Here is a 24,857-nt window from a genome sequence, read left to right as displayed (position 1 = left end):
AGGTCAGGGTGAAGCCCCAGAGCAAAGGTGCTCACTGTAGGAGTCTACTGTGAAAGGAATGACAGCTTTGAACTCAAGCTTTAGTCAATATGGACCGAGCACCAGGACTGGGCAGCTGCTAACCGTCAGAGGGCAGACATGTCCCTGTAGACCCTCCAGGTTCTCTCGCCTCATTTCTAACATGTGATTAGACCTGCTAGTAATTGACCAAACTTAATCAGACTTTAAAAACAGATGGGTTTACCTAGCAATTGGGAAAGAACGTTACTTTAGCATTTGGTCTATTCATTGGCACTGCTGAGACTAAGGGCAGCAGCACATTGCTAAGCCAGGTCTGCAGAAGGAGGAGGAGCCTTGCTGAAATAACGACAGCTGGAAAGTCAGGTCTGAGCATCCCAGGCAGGTGTGGGCAAGCCATTTTCCCTCTGTAAATCCTTCAGTTTCTCTTTAGGGGATACCTAGCTCTACCTTGGTAGACTTGTACAGAGAAATATGGAGAAGCCCACAGAACCACGTCAGCAGGTGGTTGGGTTATCCCCTTCTCTGGAAGTGTCACTTAACTCATGGTCACAGGACTCTTTGTTGACTGCTTTTACTCTTGGACTCGTAAGTGAAAACGGACACCACAAATGTGAACACTCCCAGGTAGGTCAGTGACAGGCCACGTGCTCTATCAGCACATCCAAAAAAGGGGGCCCCAAAGTGAGGTGCTCTCGCATACCCCTGCTGACACTGACTGCTTGGGTCGGCGACAAAGACCAGGCACAGTAAAGAGAGGGAAGGCTTTTTATATTCAAGTGATAGGGAAGCTCGGGCAGCCTCTTTCCACGAGTACATTCTTCTCCTTAGTAGACCGACATGGAGCTAGTCTCCACAGCTACTTTTCCTCATTAGGTTTTGCATTGGCTGATTTAAGTTAAGGATGACAGGGCTGTCCAGATGAGACTCACTCTGTAGCAGTTGCTGCAGAACAACCCCAGACTTTCCTTTCCCCGTCATCATTCTCCCTGAGACCGTGGCCTCTTAGAGGCTCCGCTCATCATCACTCACCATGGACAGAACAGAATAAATTGAACTAAACTGTTCATTTGTCAGCGGGTTGCAAAAGGTCTTGGGTGTTTATTCAGTTTATTATAATCGGCCAAACGAATTTACAGCTTGAGACAAATATCAGTTCTGAACCTCTTGCAGCGAAGCGCCTGGGCTTTGGGATGGCAGACTGAACTCACGCTGCAGCCTTTGCTCTCTCTTATTCTACTGTGACCATGTGACAACACCGATATTTTTAAAACGAGACATAAACCCACAAATAAGCAAAGAAGGGAGATGATCTGAGCTATACAACTTTAGAATCCGGAAAGCGTGGGAAAAACTGATCACTCATCTGGCTTAGAAAATTCAGAAGTCAGGCCACAGATGGACCTTGAAATACAAAGACTGTTTAAGAATGCCGCTCCCAGACTTCCTCATTTTAACAGCCCAGCCACTGTCTACTCCTCATCTTAACGAAGCATAAGAGTGGCAGTGCCTGAGGAACAGCCGTTCAGGAAACAGGTACAGAGGGAGGAGATTCGAGTGTGTTGTCCACAAGCAGCTTCCAGAAGTCAAGGACTTCTACATTTTCAGAGTCAAAGACCCTCACGTATGTAACACCACAAACAGCCACAAAAGAAAGATATAACCCAAATTACTTGCTTGATTAACTCTACAAATATATGGCCACAAAATTTCACAACAGTCAGCCAAGAACAGACCGTAGAATTGGGACAGGGATAGATGAAGGAGGAAGTGGCGGGAGGAGGGACAGAAGGAGGGAGGAAGAGGGGGAAGAGTGAAAGGGAAGGAAATGTGGGGGAGGCAGAGGGGGGAGAGGCCTGGAGAGGAAGAGGAAGACAGAAAGATAGGGAGATAGATAAAGGATCAACATCAGAATGACACCTGATTTCAAAGACAAAGATATTGGGAACCAGAAGGAAATGTATACTGTCTTCAAAATTAGAGAGAGAGAGAGGTTATTTTACCTGAAAGTTGGTTTGTACAACCAACTTACTAGTTACAAGTCAGAGAATAAAGTGTAAAGTTTAATTCCCTTAAAAATTTGTCCCCGATGCTTCATTACTAATCAGACATTACCAGAGAGCACACTTCTTCAAAATAAGAACTACATAGAAAACATGTTATAAAATATCATGAACTTAGCAACTAGACTCTGTAATAATAAGTGAAGGATATTTCTAGAAGGATGGCAAAAGAAAATTATAGCAGGAAGATAAAGTGTGAAATAAAAAAAATATTTGCTACAAGTTTAGAAGGTGCCTAGCCAGACTGGAGCAGATCAGAACACTCCTGAAGAAATGTGCCAAAAAGAAAAAAGACAGCATATCTGATAATTTGGAATACACACACACACACACACACACACACACACACACACACACACAAGTTTGAGAGTTTTAGGAACAGAAGGTAGAAAACTAAGCAAGAGAGCAAAACCAAAATCAAAGCAATTGTAGCTAAGTGTGGTGGCACACACGTGTAATCCCTGCCCTTGGGAAGCTAAGGTTGGAGGACTGTGAGGTAAAAGCCAGTCTGGGCTATATGGTGAGACCTTATCTGTAAGTAAAATGCAAACCCAAGTCAAAACAGAAACAAATAAAAAGACAGTTATAAACTACTAGGAAAACAGAACTGTCCCCGAAAGGTCTAATTTATTAATAATGATTTATGAATCATTATTAATCTATATTTTAAGTTGCAAAGAGTGGTTGCATAGTTGTAATAAATCAAGCAGATGGTTGTGTAACCAAAGCTATGATTCAAGTCTCTGAGGGTAACACCGGGACAGCTGGGGCTAACGGCTCCTCTTCCATGCCGTAAAGTCAATACAGAACACTTGTAACTCAAAACCCAACAGCTACCACCTCAGCATGGCATTCAGAGATTTCACAGCCGATATTGAGAGCAGCCACATTAGTGGGAAATTGGTTCTAATGGGGCTGGAAGATGGCTATTTTTCCATACCGAGCCGTCAATAACTGGTTCCCTGCTTAAACACTCTGCATATATGACCTTAATAAGAACAGGAAAGTGTAGTATAAATTACCCATTGAGATGTACTAATGCAGGAAATGAGCCATACCGTGAGTCCAGATGTCAAATTTGAGCAGACTCTAATACATTTTCTCTCATTATGAATTGTCTCTAGCATCTGGGCTGTGGACAAACCTCAGGCCCAGATTAAGATGTAACATGTGATAAAACCGATTTCCCTGCTACAGAGTGGGTGAAGGTGGGGCACTGTAAGAAGGAATCAACCAGGGAATAATCTCTCTCCTCAAGAGGGAACTGAGAGAAGATATATGTCCAAAGCTTCCACTGCCAGAGATATGGCAAAGGCTCCATCGGGACTCCTGTCCTTTCTGCCGTTCTAATACACCATTCACTGACAATGAACATATTTATCTGACTCTACAACCAAGGGATGGAAATGCCTATTTTATGCATTCTGCTCACCAACCTAGTATGTAAAGGCTTGTCCATTTTTCCCTGTTTATTTATTTATTCACTTTACATCCCATCTGCAGTCCCCCTCCTTCCTCTCCTCCCAGTCTCACCCTTCCATTCCCCTTTCTCCTATCCCCCCTCCTTTTCTCTTTAAAGAAGGGCAAGGCACTGGTTTCAACCCACCCTGGCACATTGAGTCTCATCAGGATGAAGCAAATCTTCTTCTACTGAAGCCAGACAAGGTAGCCCAGCTAGGGGAAAGGGAGTCAGAGACAGCAGCCCCCTGCCACCATCCCAGTTGTTGGGGGACCCACATGAAGAGCAAGCTGTGCATCTGTTACATATGCATAGGAGGGCGTAGGTCCAGTCCACTCATGCCCTTTGGTTAGTGGTCCAGTCTGTGAATCCCCATGGTCTTAGGCTATTTGGCTCTGTAGGTCTTTTGTAGCATATTGACTCCTTCGGCTCCCTCAATCCTTCCCCTACTCCCCCACAAGACTTTCTGAGCTCTGCCTAATGTTTGGCTGTGGGTCTTTGCATTTGTCTCCATCAGCTGCTACTTGAAGCCTCTCTGATGACAGTTATGCTAGGCTCCTGTCTGCAAGTATAGCAGAATAGCCCTACTAGTGACAGGAGCTGACTCTTGGCTTGCTCTCTCTTACCAGCTATGGGAGCTTCGAGAGATTGAGAGACTTGACCAAGGTTGTGCTGGTAGAATTGGGGGAGAATTAGGATGGGAACCTAGGAAGTTTAGGTTGTAAGTCCCTGTGTCTGCACACAGTGCCACACAGTACCCTGAGGAGGCAAGGCTTTGCCATTGAGTTGCCTCCTGTGGGGAGAGGGTTGCCTTCCTCCATTACTTTACATTGTTAAGATAAGAGTCTTAGAAATGTAGCTAAAGGAGACAGAAGCTGGAGCTTAAGGGACAAAACAGCATTGGTCACAGTTCAATTTAGAAATAAGTTTCAGGGAAATGCAGGTCAAGAGATCAAAGCATAACGATAGCAGGTATGGGTAGGGATGTGCTAGGAGGGAGAAAGGTAGTTAGTTAGACGCATACTGAGACTACTGCTCCACTTGTCCACTTCTCAGAAAGAAAACCTCTGCCATTGCTTGGTAATTGTTTCGTCTTCCCGGAACATGGCTCCGTGAACGCCATAGAGTCCACACAGTTCCCTGTGCTTCTCATGGAAGATGGAGGCGGTGTCCACCTGACTCACACCCTGAACACATTTCCTGGTGGAGATGGACATGTTGGTACCCCTGAGCCAAAAGAGACGATCCTGTGCATCTGTCTGCATGTGTCACCCAAGCCAGAGCAGAGTGACAAGCGGCTGTCACACAAGGATGAAAATGAGGCAAGGCAAGTCATCCTGGTGAAGAGTCCAGAACAGGGTCCCAGGAGAAAACCGACAATGAGTAATTCTGCCCTTGACCTCATTAAGCAGTAGTGTGAATGGTGGGGATTGCAAAAGGATGTCCAAATGGCGAACTCCTCCGAAACCAAGCCGGAGGCTCGGCCCAACTCCATAGCTCTGAAAATCCCTCCCAGAGGCTCCGCCCCACCCCCATAGGCCTAGAAACCCCTCCCAACTGGAATTTCTTCTTGATATTTCCTTTCTATTTCTGGAGTGCATTTCACACATTCTTAACTGAATATGCAACTTCTATTCCCTTCTTATAACTCCATTTCATTTCAGAGTGGTATAAATGAGAAAAGAATCACACTTCCCAAACAGAGGAAAACACAATCTTCTGTCTTTTGGGATTCTGAATTCGTCAAAGAGGTTAAAAGTAATTGATTACAATAAAATTATACATATGATTATATATTATAACTCTCTGTATATACATAATAAAAACAGAGTATCTTTGGAAATATGAAGTATATGTGCACGTAATTCAATATACTATGTATGGTTGGTTTTTCTTGATGACTGATATGGCATGTCAGACATATTTTTAAAAGTTAAATCCTTATTTTGTGAGTGCTTTCCTGCTTTTTGTTCTTTTTTTGTTTTTTTAAAAAAAAATCAAAGCAGACAAAACACCACAATAACTGCACAACATGAAGTTGCTGTTGTCTCAGAGAAGTACTATTTCACACAAACTTCATGGAAAAAAAAGTTTAGGAAGACCATAAATATGGGTTTCATTCCAAGCTTTTTTTTTTTCCCCCCAGAGCTGGGGACCGAACCCAGGGCCTTGCGCTTGCTAGGCAAGCGCTCTACCACTGAGCTAAATCCCCAGCCCCTCATTCCAAGCTTTTGAGCCGACACAATCTCTACAGCCAATTTCCATCTCAGCAAACACAACCACACGGTCTGGAGCTGGGAGACTGAGACGGTGTGCCGATACAGGCACTGATGCCCCGACAGAAGAGGGGCTGGTGTGGCCATTTCCTGGAAGCCTGGTACCGTTCAGGTTTGCTGCTACTGTGGAGAACTAAAGGAATGGAAAAGGTTTCCAGCTTTCTAGACTTTTTGCTATGCCATGATTTTTCAAAACATGAGCTTCTGAGTGTTTTTTCTTGTCCTTTCATGTGTGTGTGTGTGTGTGTGTGTGTTCCTCTGTCACTAGCCGCCTTACTTTTTGAGAGAGCGTTTTCCACTGAAACAGAAGCCGAGTAGCTAGACTGACTGCCCAACGTTCTCCTGCCATCCTCCAGACTCTGTGTCCAGCAGCTGCTGTTACACGCATGCGCCGCCCAGCTCTGCTTTTTTTCACCCGGGTTCTGGAGATGCACACTCGGGTTGTCACACTTGTGCAGGAAGGACTTTCCCTACCGAGCCATCTCTCCATCCTGTGAACTTTCGCTTTATTTATTCACTTTCACAATAGGAACGTAAAGTAAATTCACATTTTTTTTCCTAAGAAAACTCATTTTGAGCTCCAGTTTACACAAGAAAAACAACTGACAAGTCAACAAGCTGCTGCCTGATGTACGTTTTAAAAAAAGAGGTCCCCTCAGGACAGGGTGTATAGAGAATGAAATTTGGATGCTCTCCCTCGAGCATGGTGAATGATAAACACAGCGCTCATGATGACCTGCATCTCCTAGAGGTTAAGAAGAGACTTTTCCACCTTTTCCGACATTATGTGCTGTAGCTTTTGTGATAGATGCAAACCTCTGCTATTTCAGAGTTTGCCTGCACCCCAGGCCTGCACAGCTTGCTCTGCTCCAGCTAGTCTAAGGGGCTATTTCCCTGGGACCTTTGGTCCATTCAAGGACACACACCACCCCAAACCATTTCTCTGTAATTAAGAGCAAGAGTCTTTTATGAGAGGAGTTAACTGCTCCGGAGTCAGGCTGGATGGGGAAGGAGGTGGGAGGTATGTGCAGTAACTGTAATACATCATGAAAGCACCACATCCCCATGGCTGACTATGTCACGGGTGCTGCTGAGGGACTCCCATGTTCTGTCTTCTTCATAATGGGGTGAAATGCTGGATGTGGGTGGTTAGTAGAAACAAGGATGTAATTTTTTCTCATCAAAGTTCACGACCCCCTCTTCTACCCTTTGAGATTGGTCTCCTTAGTCATAGGTGTTTGGTGATTTAAATGTCCCTCCGCTAAAAGGGGATGGGGGCTAGAAATCATGTGGCCATTCTCACTATACTGATAGGAACTCAGGTAGGAGAAGTCGAAATTAACTAAGGGAAAAATCCATTGTTTTAGGGCTGTTGTTAGCAGTCATCCCACAGGCTACCACAGAATCATGAGGATCCGCATCTTACTGGCGTGGTCAGGCAATGTATATGCACTTACAGTGTCTGCTAGAGGACAGTAGTTCCTAAGTCAGAGTCACAGATGGAAATGAAAAACACAGAGACTAAGAAGCTAGGGAGGAAACCATAGCCCTTTAGCCTTTTCCCCACTGAGCAGTAGGGTCTAGTCATGATACACTGGGCAAAGAGAGCTAACTAGGAACTTCAAGTTAGAGAATGAGTGTGTGTGTGTGTGTGTGTGTGTGTGTGTGTGTGTGTGTGTGTGTGTGTGAAGAATGCTACTACAAATGAGAGGCTGTGCTTGTATAGGGGTTTCTTACTTCGTCTATTGTAAGTGCCAGTCCTGTTTGCAAGGTATCCCTCTTTACTGTGTATAGAACCAAGTAAGAAAATCACTGCTCCTTCATGAGCTCCTTTCACAGAAAAGAGAACAGAAAAAAAAAAATCCAGACCAGAACTTATTTAAAAACAGACACCCATCAAGTGAGCACCAGATATATTTTATAGGGTAAATGCATTCTCCTTTACATGCTATAATACAGTCTCATTTACATAATATAATAGGGCAGTCTCAAATTTGAGGGATCATTTTGGTGCCCTGATTTGTAACAGGTCATCAGAGGACTTGATCTCCAAGATGGTACAGAACTTCCATGCATTTGAAATGGAGTAAGACGGATCATTCACCCAAACCATGTGACTTCAGTAATCAGACAGCTAGACCACACACAGGGTGGGAGGTTAAGCTCCTAGAAGTAGGGCCTTCCCTCTTCCATTAGCATTCATTGTCTAACACAATATCAGATTAGAGGAGGGGACTTTCTCTGGCGTTAGAGGGTGGAAAGGAATCATGGGAGACTGAATGTCCTCTTACTTCTACTTGCTCTACAAAGTAATAGCTTAGAGCAAATGAGACAAAAAAAAAAGGGAAAACAGCTATTTTTTTGTTTTTTTTTTTTTGTTTTTTTCTTTTCCCAGAATGCAAGCTTGGATATGGATTTGGACGTGGAAGTTTCCATTTCACATCTGGAAAAATCCAAGGTTCTCTGATTTCATCATGTAAAGCACAACGATTGGAATTTGTGTATGTTTACCATAGTGTTTGCAAAAGGATGGGCTTGTTGCCGTATTATATGATAATCTGACTTAAAATGGAGTCTGTGTTTAAGGAATAAATGTGGTTGATCCCAATGGTCATCCCAAACTCTTCTGAATATTTAGTGGGAACTCCAGGTGGGAGGGAGGCATCAACCTATCCTCCCTGGGGTGAGGACTCAGGTTGTGTTCCTCAGAGGTGTATGGTGATATCTTCATACCAAACAATTCCAGTTGCTATGTCTGTGGCTCTTCTTGCTTCAGTGGAATGGCAGCCAATCTATTTTAAGTAAATTTTGTGACTCAGGGTAGGGAGAACAGGTGATGCCCATGAATCAGTCCTGCAGCCAGGGCAAATTGAACCCAAGGACATTTTATAACGTGTGCTTAGAGGACGGTATCCCCTCACATTAAACAAATTGAGAATTCAAACACAGTGGTGTGTCAGTAACATCCGGGCTTGGTCTGTATTAAATAACTGGGCAGGAAGTTGAGGGAACTGGGTGACTAATGCAACCAATAAATAAACCATCTACAAAACACCCCAAATAAAACCCAAACCTGAAACCAAACCAACAAACAAGAAGCCAAAACCAAAACCAAAAATGTCTCCCAAAAGAGCTGAGTGCCTTTTAAACAGTAACATGCAGAGGCATTGTATTAGCTAACTGCTGATGACCATTGTACCGTTTACAAGTGAAGGCTGTATGGGAGAGCGTAGCTAGCATCTCCTTTCCACAGGACTGTAACTGCAATCAAACTGCAGGTGGAAAGTCCAGTGATAGGAGTAAGTGCCAAGAGGAAGGATGAGATAGATCCCAAGGCAGTGTCCTTCTCCCTCTCTCTGTCACTTTTCAAAGCACGTGGCTGCAAGACATGAGATTCTCTCTGCTGTTTACCATTACGGCATCAAGTGATCAGTGGTACACAAATTGTTTATTTCTGGATTACTTCAATTTCCCATTTGGAGTGGTAATATTCACTTGTGCTAAATCCCATAGCGAAGTGTGAGAATCCACAGAAAAGTGTATGAGCTGTTCCTAAGTTGTAGAAAGAAAGGAAATCTTGTATATGAATATATTAGGAGAAAAGAACATTTGCAAGCAGAAGTCTTAATTACAATTCCCTGTGGGCCTGTGTTCTTCCTGCTATTGGCCATGGCCAGCCGGTAAGAAGGTGAAAAGCTGGGAGTTTGGCTGCATTTGTCCCACACTGGGTGCTGGGCTTTAGGGAAAGCACTGGGACACCGCTCCCCTGATGCTGAATGGTTACTCATGGAGCAGTGTCCTGGGGGTGTGAAAACGCACTCTAAGTTGAGGGAAGCCAAAGTTGGGGTTCCCAGACCTGCAGGCACCCAGTCGTCCCTGGGGTGCTGAACTGAGGAGTCAGGAATGAAGTATCAGGGATCCAAAGGGCTGCGACGAGGCCAGGACCTGATCCTCTCAAACTGCTGGACGTTTAGGCATCATTGTGAGGAGTTGGGAAGAGCAGGCTGTAGGCTGAGGACCGCATCTAGCCAGAGGCTGAGGGGAAATGGGTGCTCCAGCTGAGCTCTGTGGTGAAGGTTGCAGGCGGTTGTCTAGAAGCATACATGGGCCTTCTACAGGAGATTTAGACAGTGGCTCTGTAGACAAAGGCCTTCCCCATGCTCTGCACTGAGGTTCTTGATGAGAGAGACAGTCCATGGTTCTAAACTGTTCATTGTGGAAAATCAACGCATACCAACTTCTTAGGGTGGACCAGAGATTAAATATCTTTTGCAGGGAGGAATGTCTGGAAAGGGGAGCTTATTGGCTAAACTCTCAGGGTCTCTAGATACCTCATTAGCTTGGTGAACTCTGTTCTGGCCTACATGACCACAGGTCACCTTTCCTTATGTGTGGAGTGTGGCAGGTGTTCCAGGCCAGGAATCTGGCAGGGAGCATAGAGAGGCACTAACATCTCAAGTGCGTCCCCACTGAGTTTCCGGGGTCTCAGACCTGCTCTACCTTACCAAGCTTCCTGGCATGGTTTACCACCCACAGTTCCCTACCTCCTTTCCAGAAAATATGGCCTCTCTGAATGGTGTGAGGTCTTTGGGGATCTGGTATATTAGGCTGTTTCCAAAGCAATCAGACTCTTCCCTAGACTGTAATGGTTACCATTAAAAGTCGCTTCCTGGGGGCTGTAGCAATGGCTCAGCAGTTCAGACAACTGCAGGCGCTTCCAGAATGCCTGGCTTCCCTTCTGAGCACCCACGTGCTCAGCCACAGCTGTCTGTAACTCCAATTTCACCGGATCCAACACTCTTTTCTAGTGGCCTCTATAGGTACTTACTGCACACATGTGATTCAAAGACATACATAAGGTAAAACATGTACACAAAATAAAAATAAATAAATCCTTTTAAAAAAATCCCTGCTTCTTATATGCCAATCACTTTCATGTTTTTTCCCTTGCATTTTTTTTAAACATTGTCATTTAAGGATGACTAGGCTGACACTTGAGGTACATGCTGAACCAGGTCTGTAAACCTGCGACCCACATGGTCAGTCCCTTGTTGGTAAGAACATAGAAGTCACTTGTATCTGTGGCAAATCTAAGCAAACAGATCAAAGCAACATGTGAGCAATCTAAGCAAACCAAAGCAAATCTAAGCAAACAGATCACTGCAACAGGTGAGAGGCAGGGCTAGTTCTCCAGATCTCATGACCGCACGGGTAGCTCTCCTGCTGCTGCAGGGGTGAGGAGAGGGGGATATGTAGGTTTTATATATTAACTTCAAAAATAAATTATGATTTTAAAAAATGCATGTCTTTATGATTAGGAAAAAAAAGCTCTCAAGTGGCTGGAGAGAAGACTCAGTTACTAAAAGCATGAACTGCTCCCAGAGAGGATCAGAGCTCAGGTCTCTCAGACACCACCTATCAGGTGCACATAACCCCACAGAGACACACTGACCCTCTAGCCCTGGAGTTATGCATTTATATAACCGTTAAGTTTAACAAGAGCAACAGTCTTCTTGCTCTGCCACATCTCGCTCACCATGGGTAACCCTCAGCATCGGTTACTTAGGATGTCACCGAACTGACCCTAAATAGCTTGCTCCTTTCTTTTCTCTGGTTTTCTCATTGAGAAGATGAGGAAAGGGCACACCGTGCCAGCAGGATTGAGGCATGGTGGCAGTCGCAGGGAAACACAAGGGCCCAGGGCCAGGATCTGCAGCACAAGGTAAATTTCACAGGTAACACTTAAGAGTTGTCTGGGCTTGGAAAAGCGATCATTTCATGTCTTGGTATCCCATTTTCATCATCTACAAAAGGGAATTAATGACATTAACAGGTTCCCCATCATGGGCTCTTCTGCTGATCAAATGCAATGACATTTAAGAGCTTCAGAACATTTCCCAGCATGTCATGCTTATATGACCATATAGACATGACCATATATAACCAAAGAGCCATATCCCTTGTCTCTGCTTCTCTATATGTCCATATAGACATAACCATATATAACCATAGGGCCATATCCTTGTCTCTGCTTCTCTATATGGCCACATAGACATGACCATATATAACCATAGGGCCATATCCTTGTCTCTGCTTCTCTATATGGCCACATAGACATGACCATATATAACCATAGGGCCATATCCTTGTCTCTGCTTCTCTATATGTCCATATAGACATAACCATATATAACCATAGGGCCATATCCTTGTCTCTGCTTCTCTATATGGCCACATAGACATGACCATATATAACCATAGGGCCATATCCTTGTCTCTGCTTCTCTATATGGCCACATAGACATGACCATATATAACCATAGGGCCATATCCTTGTCTCTGCTTCTCTATATGTCCATATAGACATAACCATATATAACCATAGGGCCATATCCTTGTCTCTGCTTCTCTATATGGCCACATAGACATGACCATATATAACCATAGGGCCATATCCTTGTCTCTGCTTCTCTTGTCATTCTTCCATCTTCCTTCCCTGGACATTTAAAATTTATTTCCTGAGGGTCATTTTGAGGATTTTATTCTTATATTAAAAGTTAAATTGACACATTTAAAACTAAATGGTATTTAGGATTCTACATGAAATATACCCACTTCTTAATTAACCTCTCCAGTGGCCCAGAACTATATATATACTTGTAATTATTTTCAATTTGAGATCTTTTAGTTCTAGTTTATATAATGCTAGATCAAAAGCTCTTAAAGACTCCTGATTAAGCCCCTTCAGCAATCTGTTGAGTCCCACTATGAGAAATAAAGACTTGGGTAAGTTATATTACACCCTATTCCCTCTTATACAGTAATATTTGTGTGTGATGGTTACTAAACCTTCTATATATTTGATGGTTCTGCTTCTATTTCACATTCCATTATCCTGTAATTTTGATATCTCTCTCTCTCTCTCTCTCTCTCTCTCTCTCTCTCTCTCTCTCATAATCTTTTGTAGATTTCCTTTTTTTTTTTCTCACAGGAGATGGGAGACACTTCCTCCTGCACTACCTATTTGGCATTGTAGTGGACCTTACCAATAGTTACAATGGCAGTGGTGTGTGTAATACACACACACACACACACACACACACACACACACTATACACACACTATACACACACACACATGCACGCACACTATACACACATACATGCACACACACTATACACACATACACAGTATATATGCATGTACTCGGTATAGTAAAATGAGATCTTCTCTGCCTTGGCCTTGCATGCGTACAAACTACATACAGACTAGATTCCTTCAGGAGTTAGGCGGGTTGCTGGCTCTGTGAAGGTTCATAGGATAGGTTTCTTTGTGAACAATCACTTGTTCAAATTGGTGCATAGACACACTTCTTGTGAATGCACACATGCTCTGGACTATGACCTGTGCCATCTTCCATGTCATCAAGATCAGGGATGAGAAAATGGTAGTTAGTACCCTAGCAGGTGACACTATCATAGTAAGTCAGATGTTCAGTATAGCAATTGTTTAAAAAGAGAAGATCTTTTACCTTTTTACACTAAACTCTCCCTCAGAAGATGCTTGGGTAATGACATCTCATGTATGTATTGTGCATGATTCAGTGGTTACCAAAACAATCACCAGGAGTGTTGACTTCCCTGTAGCAACTGCCAGAAAAGTCCCAGCTTCTATCACTGTTCATTATGAAGGGCTAGTGCATCTTCTCTCATAGCAGAAGCCACCAATCCTGCAAGGTCTCCTATCCCGAACAGACACGTGACCTTCCACTGCTCCACTCCGAAAGAGCATATTAATCTCTTATATTTTCCACAGAGTGGCAGGATGTGCAACATGTCACAACATAGCCCAGAAGCACAGTAAACTCCAGATTTCAGGGTACAGACAGACAACAGGGATGACGGTCACCAAATGAGAGGAACTGTAGTCACATTCCTTCGTTCCTTCCTTGTTTAACCATACTGTTCCCACAGTACTTTCTGGAACATCTCTTGCTTCCACAGAAGTTAGGACGAGGATGTTTAGATCACCATCTTTCTGTTCTCCTCTTACTCCACCTTCTATTTATTTATTAAGACCATGTCTCATGCAGCACACAGTAGCCTTGCACTGGCCATGTTGCTGAGGATAACTTTGAACCTCTGAGTTTTCTAGCTCTACTCCCTGAGTGCTAGGATTGCAGACACACATCACCATGTCCAGTTTTAGGTCTGAACCCAGGGCTTCATGTATACCAAGCAAAACGTCTACATTTTTAGTCACACTCTTAGTCTCCACTTCCTACTTTTAAAATTCTCTTATGTATAATTAAATTGACTTTTGCATTGCCAACATTTTTTTTATATTTTAAAAGTCTCATCTATACTCTCCATGGTCTCTGTACAAATTAAAAATAACATCCACTTCTTATTTTATGGCTTCGATAACTTTGTGGAGCTCTCTGAAGACACTAATTAAAATGTTAAAAAATTTCTATCACCAGAATTATCTTTGGTTACTTTGTGGACAGATGTTCTGCTTCTCCATTTTGGCCCTCCTTTGGGGAAGGATCCTCAAATGTCTGCCAGTCTCAGAAAGCATTTCTATAGGTATGAATGTACAGAGAACAGCAGTGGAAGGTTGCCTGCCTTGGCTTTGGGCATGGACAGACTACCTGCCCAGATCCCTTCAATAGTGAGGCTGATTGCTGGCTCTGTGAAGCTTCCTAGAGTATTCAGACAGATGAACTTTATGTTAAGAGTATACACTCAGTATTTGGCAGACACAGCAGACACAGAGCCCATAAAATTAAAATAGGAGGGGAGGTGGTCTTTTTCACCCGATCAAGATGCTCTTTATGACCTCGGGCATCGGAAAGGTCCAGAGAACCCTCAGACTCAGTCAACCACTTTCCTGGGAACACCTTTATCTGCCCTAAAGTGATTTTCTGGTGGTTCTGTCTTGGGAAAGTCACTAGTGTGTTGATATGGGGAAGGACTGACTGACTCACCTATGCTATGGAAAAGGTGACTTTTTGACTAATAGAGTTTGTCAGATGTTGTACAATTTACACTTTTGAGGAAAGAATACAACAACTGCCTATTCTTCTCAGGCAGTCTCAGAGTCCTAAGCTGCCATCTGATATCCAGAGCAACCTCGATGTGAGATGCTCTAAGACCCAAGAGAAGGCCACCTGTAGGCACTCCAGATGAGTGTCACTGGAGCCTAACATTATTCCAGTTGTCATTCACCTAATATATGCTGAGATTTTTCATAGAGTTGCTGGACAGTATGGAATAGATATCATTATCTTGCTATGCTCTGTCTACAGTTTGGAACGATAGACTCATTGAGTTAAGTTAAATCACTCTTGTTTTATACTACTAAGTTTTGTGTGGCCATTTATACAACAAGAAATACCCATGGCCCAGTAATAATCCTCCAGTTAATTAACCCAATTCCTTCTTTTCTAACAACAGTCTCAATATATCATACCCCTATCTAAGTCCATGCTTAATGCTCTATGAGTGTGTCTAAAAATCTTGTCTCGTGTCCTTTTTCTCCTCTTGAACATTTTTCTGTAAGAGCTCTGGATTGGTAATTTCTAGGTCCCTGGTCAACAGAGCCACATCTCTTTTCTGTCCTCTAGAAGTTCATTAAGCTCTTCAGGTCGCTATGGAATGCCTTCCCTGCCTCTTAGGTGATGGTGGATCAATCCACTCTGTGACATGCTGTTGTTTCAAAGAGCTTACAGGTATGGGTGGTAAATGTCCCCTGTGAGAAGCAACAGTGAATTACTTCAGAAGAAAAGAGGAACTCTTCAAAGTGGGACATTTCACTGCATTCGTGAGTTAGATGTAGGCTGTGTCTGGGAGACAGGACACATGTCCCAGTGTGAAAAGTCAGAGCCTTACTAAACCTCACCCTGCGACCAGTGGAAGAGAAATTTTCTTCTATTTTAGTTGAATGCTCTTTTATTCAGTAATTGACTTTTCAGCAGAAGTTTCGAAGTTCAGCTTCTAGGCTACAAAATATACCCTCGTAAAATCTGTAACTTAATGAGTCATAAAAAATGTAGCATATCGGTATATTTATACCCCCAACATATAGAGAACATCTATATTGGTATAGCCACGGCCCTGATTTCTAGCCCCACAGAGCAGACTCACTCTCCAAGGACGTCACGCAAGTGCGATTACACAGTGTTCAGACTTCCCCGTCTGCTTCGTTCACTCTGTGTCCTTGACCTTCCTCTGTGCTGAGCTTTGTGACGATGATTTGTTTCCTCTTATTGCTGATCCACATTCCATTTGTTTGCTGATTTACTGGCCAATGGACAGTTCGGATGACAGCAGTTTGGGCAAAATGCTATTAACATTGTGGAATAAATCTTTTAAGAAACTTTTATTGAATTTGTTGACAATTTCATACTTGAATGAAGCGTATTCTGATTATAGCGACTCCTCCAGTCTCTCCCTCATCCCCCCATCTATTTCCTTTCTTTTTCTTTTTCTTTTTCTTTTTTTTATTTTATTCATTGGGTTAAACCCAGAACCTCTGCATGTTGATATGCTTGGAACCACCATTGGCGTCTGGAGCCTGATGGGATCTTTCTTCCATGGATATGCAACTGAAGATTGTGACCTCCCTTTCCCCAGGACCCCTCCTCAGTAGTTGGTAGTTCAGCAGGCATGGGTGGGAACCCACGAACTCCTTCCTGGTCTATGACTTACTATTCAGAGGAGAAGCCGGGCATTGTAAAATCCATCAAAACCCCAGCCTCAAAAATGAAGTTACTACTGTTGTTTAGTGAAACTGTCAGGGGTCCAAATGGCTTTTTAACTATTTTTATTTATAGCCATAGACAATGCTGCTGCCAGCTTTAAGCAGGAATTATTACAAAATTATAACAAAAGTTGGTAAATGCAGAGACATATGGCTGCTCAGGGTGGAATAAATGTTTTCATGGACACTATTAGGTTGCTTTAGATCCAAATTTTTAAAAATACCCTGTTTCCCTGTAAGAGGTCTGGAGTCTTCCAGACAGAATTTCTGGTACCAGCTGGGCAACTGAAATGAGTAAATGCATCTCTTTTTTCTTGGGTTTTCAACAAACAGAATTCTGGCTTCCAGGAGTTGTGGGGGAGAAGCTAAGCTTATCAAAAGGGTCCTATGAAAATCAAAACCCAGATTGCCAAAATGGAAACTTGACTCCAGAATGCCTTGATAAGGAGCATTTCAGAGAGAGAGGCAGCCTCCCTTTAAACAGCGTATAAACACTGCCATAGAGCAAGGAACTGAAATGCTTCTCCTTTGACTGTCACGCCTCAGCCTTCACGAGTGGCTATGCCTGGAAAACCAAGTACTGCGGAGGCAGCCTGAAAGGAAGCGAAGGTACAGGAAGCCTTTTCTCTCCTTTGTAAACACACAAAGTCTTTTATAGCAGATAGAGAATCTGTTGGACAACTTCCTTTAAAAAGAAGAGTAGCAGCAGCAGCAGCAGCAAGAGCAGCAGCGGCAGAAGCATTTAATGAATTTGAATGCCAGCCACTTTCTAAGGATGTTTTCCTGCATGCTTTTCCTAATTGAATTCTCATGCAGCTCTTCTGAGATACATACTTGCTGTTTAGCTAAATTGTATCTCCTCAAAACTGAGAGGAGTGTGGTCTTACCTAACAGGGTAACGGTATTTGGAGAGAAGGTCTTGAAATAAGAAATGGACGGTCCCCAACTCCAAGACTGGCATCAGGGGACTGGAAAGATGGCTCAGCAGTTAAGGGCACTGACTGCTCTTCCAGAGGTCCTGTGTTCAATTCCCAGCAACCACATGGTGGCGCTCACAACCATCTGTAATGGGATCTGGTGTTCTCTTCTGATAGGTCTGAAGATAGTTATAGAGTACTCATATAAATAAAATAAACCTTAAAAACAAAAAAGGACTGGCATCTTTGGAAAAAATGGAGCTTGGTATACAAAAATATCCAAGAGGAGACTTGGCAAAGACGCCTAGATATGATGGCTATTGCTATACCTAGGAGAAAGACTTGAGAAGGAACGACTGCCTCAACACCGTGACCCAGCTTTCCAGCTTTCTAACTGTGAGGGGAAAAAAAGAAACGAAAGCAAACCATACCAAACCATACCATACCGAACTAAACCAAACCCAAGCTTTCTGCTGGCTCAGCCTCACACCTGTGGTCCTTTGTTCTGCTGGCCCTAACTGACCGGTGCAGTGAATAAATGCTGTAGTCTCTACTTTACAGATGGGGGCAATGCAGGATTACAGTAACCGGCTGGAATTTTATGGCCCAGACCAGAGCTAGCTGAATGACAGAGAAGCCAATGCTCTAAACCAGAGAGGTTCTCAACCAGTGGACTGAATGACCTTTTCATAGGGATCACCTAAGACCATTGGGAAACACAGATGTTTATATTACGATTCATAACAGTAGCAAATTAGTTATAAAACAGGAAAAAAAATAATTTTATGGTTAGAGGTCACCACAACACGAGGAACTGTTCTAAAGGGTGGCAGCCTTAGAAAGCTTGAGAACTACTGTTCTAAACAGTTAAAAATTCCTTCCCACCCCACCCAACTAAATGGAAAGCATATCCCTACTTAATAAGCAATTACACCCCACTGGGCAGATAATCCTGTGCAAGGCAGGCAGACAGACTCAGTAAGCAGGGTCCAAGAAGGTGCAGACAATGATGTGTGTTTTGTGAAGGATTGTCTAAGATGGGGGTCACCATACTAGACCTATTAGCAAGGATGCGTAACCTACGAAATGATTGCCCCTTATCCCTGCCACAGAGCTCAGTGGTGACAAGCAAGGTCTGTATGATGGTTTCCTAAGGGGGAAGGTGTCTGCTGCAGTCAGTTAAGCTCCTGATCCCAGAAGCTGAGGATGTGTTTGTTTCACAATGAGAAGCATTTTGTCGAAGTCCCTAAATATCCACAAGGATCCTTATAAGGAGGAAAAATGAGAGGCTAAGGGAGTGGCAGGAGGTGTTGTGATGGTGGTGAGAGGCTCAGGTGACACAAGGAAGGGACCATGCTCAAGGAACATAGGCAGCCCCTGGGAGCTGAGAAAGGCAGTGTCCCTTTGATCCTTCCAGAAGGAACTCAGCCATTCCAATATCTTGTTTGACTCCTAAAACTGTGAGAACATCAACTTGGGTTGTTTGAAGTGATTAAGCTTTTGGTAATATGTGCAGAAGCAAAGGGAAAGTCCCACACCTGTCTTGCTGTGGAAGTCACACCAGGGATCAGCTGCTGCCGGCCTCTGCCAGCCCCAAGCTGACAGATGTTCTAAGTTCTGAAATTAAAATGTCCTGCTGTCCTAATGGTCAGTGGGGGCACTGAAGCCCTACACTTGAGGCTGTGTACAGGGTATGCTGAGTTTTTAATGGGTCTACTGTATGCTGTAATTGTTCCCACAGCCCTGGTAGGTACTCAGGGCTATCTCACTTTCCAAAGAGGGACTGGCAGCTTAGGGCATGTTTCTCCAAGTCCCATAGCCGAGAGGGGATACTAAGAGCCACATTTGCCAAAGTCTGGAGGAACGCTTTCAAAAGCTTAAAGAAATATTAGGATAAAGGTTGGCGAGATGGCTCAGCAGTTAAGAGTGCATATTGCTTTTACAAAGGACCTGAATTCAGTTCCTAGACTCATGCTGGGCAGCTCACGAACACTTATAACTCTAGCTCCAAGGAACCTGATGCCTCTGGCATCCACGGGAAACCTGCATTCACCTGCACAAACCCACACACAGACCCATACACTTGTGCATAATTGAAAACAAAATGATCTTTAAAAATCAGAATATATGCTTTACTGTCTTAACCATTTAATTGTTGTTGCAACCAAATAATAGATGTGTATTTATACACACAGAACATACACACATGGATACACACATTTTCCTTTTAAATTTACTTTATACTTCTTTATACACGCATATCTTGCATTCTTGAATATGTTCTCTTACACGGCCGAGCCCCCTTTCATGCCCCACCCTCTCCTGTTCTCCTAGTTAGCTTCATTTCTACTTTGATGTCGTATATGCATATCTGGCTTTATAGATGTCTATAAAAATCTGGGAATCACAAAATAAAACATACTAGACATATGAAAATGCACACTTGTCTTTCTGAGACTAATTTGATTACTTAATGTGATTACCATCAGCTCCACCCACTTTCCTGGCAGGGACATCACTCCATTCTTCTTTTTGGGGGACAAGAACTCCATTGTGTACACATGTAACAGTTTCTCTATCTGTTCCTCCATGATGGACACCTAGGCTGGTTCTGTAACTTAGCTTTTATGAATCATGCTGCAGTTAATATCAAATACTACATCCATTCAGCTTGTGCTTTTGTGGGTGGCCTTTTCTTATAAAAATGTTTGCCGGCAGTAACTATTGTGCCATTATTATCATCTACTTAACTAGAATTCCCGCTCCCCACTAGTCCAATGTCCTGACAACCATCCTTACTCTCCGTCTCTAACCTTGACTGCCCAAGTACCCCATGTAAGTAGAAACATAACAATATTTATCCTTCTATATCTGGCATATTTCATTTGGCGTAATGGCTCCCAAATCCCTCTGTGCACAAAACCCAAGTTTGTAACGTTTGTATTTTCCCTCACTAACCTTCAAGGAAACCTGAGTTTGGATTCGGGTCATGTTCTTCCATGATACCGCAGCATCAGTGCCTCAGATTTACAAAAGTGTGGCGCTCCTGCTTGTTCTTAAAATGTAACGTAATGTTGATTCATGAGACCAAAGTGTGACTGGGAGGTCCCTGCACTGTGCGTGGAGCAGCTTAGTAATTACAAGAGAGTGACAGACATTTGCAAAAATTAAAAGAAAGTTTCACTGTTCCCAGAGGCATAATAGGTGGGGATGCTGGGTCACATGTGCTGAGAGGAGACAGGCTGTATCTATACCCAGTGTTCTGACCTAGGGACAGCTGAATGATTCGTAGCCTAACATGCCCCAAAAAAGTGAGCCTGAGATGACCACCAGTCTGGCACTGAGCAGGCCCCAATGGCTCCCAGGACCACGGACAGGCCAGATAATAAAAGAACACAATCTGGGACTTAAGGCCCCAAGTAGGAGTGGGTCACAGACAGACAACCCTCTCATGGGGACACATGGGCAGGCTATGCAAGGAGTGAGCCTGAGATGACCACCAGACCAGTGCCTTGTGGCCTGGACAGGGAGCTAGCATGTGACGACCACCAGTCAGGCACCACACAGGCCTGAGGGTGATGAGTGGGATGAGTGGCAGACTATGTTCATGCCCCCTCCCAGTGCCATAATACACTAGCAGGGAATAGCACACCTGAGACCATTCCTGCGACAACCCCAGACCCTCAAATAGCCCAGGTGCCACTAAGAGGAACAAATAAGTGGTAGAGAGAGGAAAGAGAAACAGGGGGATGTGGGCACCATGAAGAGAGGCAGATGTGGAGACGTGAGGGCAATGAGATGCAGCCTGATGTGACTAGCCGGTGAGGCTGCCTGGGACCCTGGTGGGGGTCCTGGACTGGGCTGTCTCTGGGGTCATGTCTGGGTCCAGTGGCCCTCTAGCAACAGGGGTCTGTTACCACTAAAGGCCAGGTGGATATCCCTGGTCTGGGCTGCCACCCATGTTAATGTCTGAGGGCTGGGCAGAACTGGCTGTACCCCTCAACTGGGCCTCATAGGAGAGCTGATCCCACCCCAGCCAGCTACAGTACTTGGGAGAGTGGGCACTGCACAGTGGGGGGGTTGTGGGTAGGTTGGTCTTGAGGATACAAGTACAGGAGATCTGGCCCTACCATTCATCTCTCTTTTGGTAATCTGGATGAGGGAGAGATACTCTCCTCCCTCCTTGTTCCTTACCATCTGTGGCACATGGGAGACCTGGGTCCTGAAAGCAGGGAAGCTGGCCCTGCCCTTCACCAGTTGCAGCACTTGGGAGAGTGAGCCCTGTACCTCACCAGGGCAGCACAACAGAACTGGCTCTATGGCAGGGACATGGGAGAGCTGTCCCCACCACTTGCCTGCTGTACAGTGACATGGACAAGAGAAGAGATGATATTCTTTTACCCCTTGCCACATATAGCAGGCAAGGGAGGTGGCCCTGAGGTCATAAGTGCGGGAGAGCTGGCCCTGCCCCTCACCTGCTGCAGCACTCAAGAGAGCAGGCCTGCTCTTTGTCTTAGCAACACAGTAGAGCTGGCCCTGGATGTGGGGGTTGTGGGTGAGCCAGTCCTGAGGGCATGGGTGTGGGAGAGCTGCACCTCCTCTTGTCTACTGGGCAGTGGCCTGGATGAGAGAGAGATCCCTTCCCTCCCTCCCCTCCCCCATCCCTTGCCATCTATGGCAGGAAGGAGAGCTGGCCCCAGAGTCATGAGAGTGGGAGAACTGATCATGCCCCTCACCAGCTGCAATACTCACGAATAGAGGTCATGTACTTCACTTAGGCAACAGGATAGAGCTGGCCTTGGTAGTAGGGACATGGGTGACCTGGCCCTGAAGGCATGAGAGTGGAGAGCAGTCAGGCTGACCAGCTCAGATACCTCTCATCCCAGATCCAGGGCTTTGATTTGGCTCACTCTAGCATCTACCCCATCGGTGAAGTGCTGGAGTATGTGAAGGGGCTGGTCCTACAGATCCAAAGCTACAGGGTCTCCATGACAGAGGCCAACAACAGGATATCCAAGAGGAGTCCCAGTGTGGTTCTAGTATTGATAGAGTGCCAGAAGACAGAGGCCAGGCAAAAGAGTCATTGCAATGAGCATTTGCAAGCAAAGATGTGTGGACAAAAGGGTATATACTATTATACACACACACACACACACACACACACACACACACACACACACACATATATATATATATATATACATACACATATATATATTATATCCCCCACAGTATATTTTTTCTGTTGGGGGTGGGATTGCAAGGGTGGAGTGTAGGTATGAGGGGAGGGGGAGATGAGTGGGATTGGAGTACATGATGTAAAATTCACAAAGAACCAATAAAAAATTAAAATATCAGTCTCCATAATTTACATTATCTCCCTTTATACATACAGTACCAACACCAAGTCACACAGAATGCTGCTTCCAGCACATCTCCTTCCTTCTGCTCTTCCTGATCATGGGAAGGTGAGAGAGGGAAGCATTATCATTCTACAAATTGAAAGCAGATGTCTTGGCTTTATTTTACATTTTCTATGACGCCTACATCCCTGGGAGACTTTGTCAAAACAACATTTTGAATCATCACTCTCACTACTTTGAAAGTCACTGGTATCTGCATGCCACACACACATACACGCTGACAGGGTCATGCCAATTATGTTCTACATAATGATGGGGTGGTTCACATAATTGGCTTCATTCCGGGTAGAGAGCATGTTGCTTCACACATTCGAGCCTGGGCAGCTCAGGGGTCAGAATGAACTTCTATGACGCTGTTCAAAAACACTTCTATGGAGAATTCTCCCTTACTGCTGCTCTGGATGTGGAAGTTACATTTTCCTTGGACCATGCCTCTCTGGTTGACCAATGGATAGTCAGTCCCTTTACTGTAGCCTAATTTGACACTTAAAATCCTTTGGAATAGTGGAATTTATGTGAGAGCTATGGCAACTGTGCTAAATAAGAAAATTGGGTTTTATACATTACCAAGCCAAGTTAAGAAAGGGCGTGTTGTGCTCCTGGTTGAGGAAAGGACACCCTGCTTTTGGAGAGAACATATTTTCCCAATGTCCAGGTTCTAATGTAGAATTAGAATCTTTGCTTTTAAATTTCTCAAATGGCCCCTCTTTGATCCTGACTTGTTACTCATTTTCTTTTTTGTCATCAGAGCCTTTTTCAGAACCCAGGTTACCTGGCCATTGTAAGTGGCAGAGAACCCAAGGTTTCTGGACATTTATATTTTCTACCAGATTCTCCAGTCATTTAAATGGTGGAAATAAAATATGGTAGGGCATGAGGAATATTTTACTGGTTCCTATTCACCACATATCTTGCTGATACTCATGTATGGAACAAGAACATTCTACATCACAAGCTGCCTTTGTCCTATTTTCCAGCTTTGTCTGATATGTAAGCCCTGATTGTCTCCTCCAGACCCAACTGTGTAACTCTAACATACAGAATAGAACCTTGTGTAAGCTATGGCGAAGTGGCTTCCCAGAGTCTCTTGGGTTACACAGAAATGTCTTACCATTTATCAGTAATTTCTAATTCATCTTATCCCAGGATGTTCTCAAAAAGTGATTTGCCCGGATTAATGGGTGTGTACTGACATTAGAATGTTATGGGGATATATGTCTGCATGTGCAGCTGACCCTCCTGGTACTGTCTAGCTTACTCAGTTCAACTTTAGGGGCCTCTCTTAGCATCTGTTGGCAGGTCTGATGCTAACGAACTCTTGGCCTTATCTGGGACAGTCATTACATTCTTCATTTTTGAAGGAGAGTTTTGTTGTAGACCATTCCTGGTTGGTAGTTTCTTTTAGTCCTTTGAATATCCTATCCCTCTCCTTTCTAATCTACAAGGCTCTGTGAGAAATAATCCACCAGCAGGCTCATGGAACCCCTGTATATGATGAGTCACTCTTTGCCCACTGCTTGAAAGAGTCTTTATTTTATTTTTTCAAAATGTAAGTCTTTTTTTGTCCCCAAAGAGCCCACATTGTACTTGTGATCAGGATCTTGTTTCTGGAGCTAGGAAACTGAGGTCTCATTCATCAGCCTGCTTCACAGTTCTGATATCTTTGTTTTTTCACTGTTGTGGCTTGCTGAATCAGAGCCGCTGAATTTGAACCAAGTTCAGTATCTTTCCTTCAAGGATTAATTCATCCTCATGGGCTTGAGAGACAGAACAGGCAACACCTGCCCTCACCCGAACCCTGCGGATGTATTTTTCACCCAAGAAATTTCGGATTTCAACCAAAGACCCATTCTCCTGAATAATGACATTGACGGGGAAGGGAACATCCCCAGACGTCATCTTGTAATGAAAGCCCAGCGTAACACCCTTGATCATGTT

The 24,857-nt window shown here is 44.1% G+C and overlaps 1 protein-coding gene and 1 pseudogene across 2 annotated transcripts in view; one reads left to right on the top strand and one right to left on the bottom strand.

Moving 5' to 3' along the window:
* The window catches only part of Slc24a3 (solute carrier family 24 member 3), a 502,316-nt gene that overhangs the window by 70,453 nt on the left and 407,006 nt on the right, over positions 1-24,857 (bottom strand).
* LOC120102073 (small nucleolar RNA SNORA17) lies at positions 20,679-20,797 on the top strand (annotated as a pseudogene).

The sequence above is a fragment of the Rattus norvegicus genome, chromosome 3 (genome assembly GCF_021556685.1).
Source record: "Rattus norvegicus strain SHRSP/BbbUtx chromosome 3, alternate assembly SHRSP_T2T, whole genome shotgun sequence".
NCBI classification, from domain to species: Eukaryota; Metazoa; Chordata; class Mammalia; order Rodentia; family Muridae; genus Rattus; species Rattus norvegicus.
Note: the sequence above shows the minus strand (reverse complement) of the source record. Positions and strands in the feature narration are given on the sequence as shown.